The sequence below is a fragment of the Cupressus sempervirens genome, chromosome 7 (genome assembly GCF_028749045.1).
Source record: "Cupressus sempervirens isolate cs-2001-9-10 chromosome 7, ASM2874904v1, whole genome shotgun sequence".
Taxonomy (NCBI): domain Eukaryota; kingdom Viridiplantae; phylum Streptophyta; class Pinopsida; order Cupressales; family Cupressaceae; genus Cupressus; species Cupressus sempervirens.
Window position 1 is genome coordinate 71,906,903 of NC_143124.1, and position 4,428 is coordinate 71,911,330.

Genomic DNA, 4,428 nt, shown 5'->3' on the forward strand with positions numbered 1-4,428 from the left:
TTTGACACTTATGTCAAAGGTTCTAGAGGGAAATGCCATACTTAGCCAAAAATGTACTATTTACTTCAAGGAGTACCTTCAGAGTTGCATCCCAATTTTCTAGTGCAACATCCAATGACTCATGCTGAATGGCAATCTCTACTGCTAGGTGTACAAGTCCATCAGATGTAGAAAGATTGGGGTCTTTCTTGAGGACTGTCTCTGCATTTATCTGCTCCTTGTGAAGTAATTCCAAATGAGGAGTAATTGAAGATTGAATTTGCATCAATTTAGCTTTTGTGGTTGCCTCCTCTGCTACTAAGACAACTAACTCTCTTTGTGTGTGAAGCGATTGGGCAAAATGCTTCTCACTCTGAGCTAGATTTGTGTGGAGTTTCATGCTAGAAATCTTTAGATTTTTCTCCAAGCTTAGTAGCTCCTGGCTAGTGTCCTATGTGAATGTGGAAAAATCACACAACTTTTTGTACAGGGAAAAGATATTTCCTAGTACAGTTTTAACTGTTTCAATTTTCTTTGCCAGTTCCACTTGTGATAGTGTTATATCACCAGATATTTTATTATTTACCTTTCCTTGGAAGTTTCTTTTGACCATTCTAGCAATTTGGCATTTGTTTCCTAGTCTTCACTAGTTACCTGGTCAACTATATCAGATAGTTGCTCTATAATTGGTCTTGACTCATCTGGTGACTGTAAGCAGAAAGCTTCTGTGAATATGTCTTTGATTTCATTCAAGGTGAGCTTATGCTTGTGTTCTCTTCTTAGTGCTTCTTGTCTCCTTCTTCTATCCAATGCAATATGAATTTCATTGATCTTCTCTTCAGTGAGAGTGCTGGATTCATAATACGGAATCTTTATTTCTTCATCAAGTTCAGGAACTCCATAGTGAAGTTTCCTGACTACCTTTGATGAGTTCGAGCATAGTGTCCTAATTTGTAATTGCAACCCATTAGTTCTCGGCTGCTGAAGAGTCTGTGTTAGAGTACCAAATTTTGGTAATGCAACCAGTGTTTGTATTGCAGACTCCTTCTTCTTTGTCTCATCTTTTTCTTTAGCTTGTGTATCCTTTTGATGATCACAAGGTGGGGTTGAACTTGCTGGTTGTTTCGATATTTCTTTTATTTCCCCTACTATTGTACTTGGCATTTGAAGTGTATAGGAGACTACACTTGGTGGAGGTGGTGGTGGAAGAAATAGAATACCAGTAGTTTGTATAGTCGAAGGTGGCACTTGTGTTTTTACCTTGACTATGTTTGTTTTAACTTCTGGATTCTATAATTCATCAACACTAACCAATACAAGATTTGAACTTAATTTTTCTACTAGTGATGATTGGTCAAGGATTTCTAAATCCTCTGCAATTAATGGATTGATGTTTGGGTTTGAAGTGTCTGTAACATCCTTGATTTTTATAATCTCTGCAGGTGTGATGGTGGCATGAGGAGGACTAGGAGGGGATACCTATGTGTCTTGCACACTTTGATCTTGTGGTTTAGCTGTATCTTTCTCTTACTCTTTCTCCTCAGTATGTGCCTTTTCTTTCTTTTCTTCTTCAACCTTCTTCTCCACTTGTTCCTTCTCTTTTTCTTAGATTCCTGATGCCTTCTTTTCCTTTATCTTGGCACTTTCCTCTGCCTTATATTCTTCATTACACACATCATCTATTTTCTTGTAAACTATTTTCCACAATCTTGTGGATTTTGTAACTACCTCTTCAATTTTGTTCTGTAGAATGCTTAATGCTCTATGCTTGGGAGTGAATCTATTGTTATGCCTTTTTACTGCATTTGCTACTTGATCTCTAGAAAAATTAGGAAACAATATAGCTAATGTTGACTCCCTTATCTCCCTTTCCATTTGTAAACAAAAATTCCATTTATCCTCTACAATTTTGTACAATTCTTTAGGCATTGATTCATCTAATTCAAGAGGTGTGTGCTTATATTCAGCCATCATAGCATACACAGATTCCTCTAATTTATTTTGCTCTTCTTTGGCAAGCTTAGAAAAATTTAGGTTCTTTAAACCTTTCAAATCATCATTCCTAATTTTTGAACATAATTTATCAACAACAGTCTGAGGTTTGTGTCTTACCACTTGTATTTGGTTGTTGTCCTCTAACTCTGTCTTCTCCTCATCTATTTCAGGCTAGGCAAAAAAAATTCTTTTCTTCTTAGACTCGACAGTAGTCTTCTTTGGAGTTTTATTCTTCTCTTTTTCCTCCTCTTGGGCTTTTTGTGCTGCAGCCCTTGTAGTCAGTTTCTTTTGTGCAGGAGCAGCTACTTCCTTTCCTTTGGGTTGAGGAGTAGGAGGAGTTGTGGCCTTTCTTTTTATGACCTTGGGTTCGACTTGTGCTTCCTTGGCTTCTTCTTCCTTACCACTTTCCTCTTTGTCTTCTCCTAACCCTTGAGTCAGACCTTGTGGTTCATCTCCCTTATCTTCAATGTCTTCTTCTTCCTCTTATGTTGTTCCTTCACCTTCAACACCAAATTTTCTCTTGATTTGTCTCACCATCTTTTCTTTCTTCTTTACTGCTGAGGCAGTCTTCAAATCTGTTATCACCCTTGATTTAACAACATCATAAGTTCCAAAGGCTTTTGCATTCTTATCAACTTCTTCTACAAGAAGGGCTGTTATTGTTGTAGAAGCTTGATCAATATCAAGTTCATAACCTAGTGGCCTAAGCCATCTTACTCTAGGTATGACTACTTGTATATGGGTATAATCAATACCTACAAGAAAGAAAATATCTTTTTCATATTTCTCAGTCAATAAGACTAGAATCCTCATTCTTTGTTTCATGGACTGTTTAAAGTCCTCAAAGTAACTAGTCATTTGGGCATCAAAATTTTCACCCATCTATTAAATATATCCATTGATTTGTTCAACAATTGTTTTGTCTGGACTCCATCTTACCTTACCTACTGAAGGGAATTCTTTCATCAGATAGAAAAATATGCATACCAAAACTGATTCGAATTTGCACTGATCTCCCTTACTTTTCCTTATAGCTCCCAAGTTTTCATTAACTTGTTGAAACATGAGCTGTGCTAGATCATAGGTATGATCATTTTTAATTATCTTATATGCAACATCAACTACTATACAAGGCACACTGTTCAATCTACTTGATTGATAGAATTTGTGTGAAATGACTCTCACAAAAAAATCTAGTAGAGGATTTATGACTGTATCAATAGTCATTCCTCTATTATTCCATTTAGCACCTATGTTTTTCTCTATTACTTCCCTTTTGTCACTTCGTAGGGTTATTGGCCGATCTAGGGTTGGAATACCAGTAACCCTATGGACAGATTTCTTGGTGAATTTTACTAGCCTTGACTCTAACCAAAAGGCTCCATCATGTATTCTGCTCAAAACTATCCGTACCCATTCAATTTTGAAAGCAATCAAAAATTCTAGGGTTTTGGTTAATCCTTTTCTTTCTACTATTGAGAACTCATCTTTCAGTATCTTGTTCTCACATAGCTTGTCATATGCATTGTAAATCTCTAAGTCTCCTATGGCTCCAATTTTGTAGTTATAACATCTGCAAACATCTTGGACCATAACAACTTTATCAAGAATAACTAATAATGCACCTGCAGGATCATTCTTGTATGCTACTTCTAGAATGGGTTTGAATTCAGGTTGTTTTACTTCATTACTGACTAGCTGTATTTCATCACTCTCTTTACCCTTAGTGGTTCCTGACCCAGATGCCATTCTTTTCCAAACTAGGGTTTACAATTTAAACAAGTTTATAAAATCTACGTAGCTCGGCACTTAAGTAAAATACCTCAAATCAATGAAACTTGTGCTGAATTGCTATTGAAGTCTTCACAAATGGCTTCTAAGCTGACCTTGATCTTCTTCACTCTTCTCAGCTTTTCTTCACGTTTGAATGGTGGGAAATGATCAAAAATTGAATTATGTACCCTTCAAAATAGAGTAATTAATGCTTAGTGCACTGACAACTATCTACTCGGCACTTGAAAGATTTTGACATAACTTGACACTTATTGTATTTTCACTTTGCTCGGCTCCCATTAGTATTTCATAGCTCGGCATCATCTATCAACTCGGTCGCTCTTAGCAACTCAACATCTGAAGACAATTTTGACAAATTTTGCAAGACTCAATTTTGACTTGGCATCTCTGCTTATGCTGATTTCTTCTTTGCAGCTATTCAATCTTTTGGGACTGATGTTTGATGTACCTTAGTTTATCAATCCCACACACCTATGCTTGCTTAATTTGATGAAGTGTGATCACTTGACCTATTAGGTGAAGTGATCTCTGCACTTGATGTGCTACTTTCATCTTTCTTCTTCCATGTCTTATTCATTTCACTTCTGATGTGTTCAACATTTGTCTTTGCCTTTCTATTGTTGAACTCAGAACTCGGTGCCTTTGACCTTGTTGGGAAAT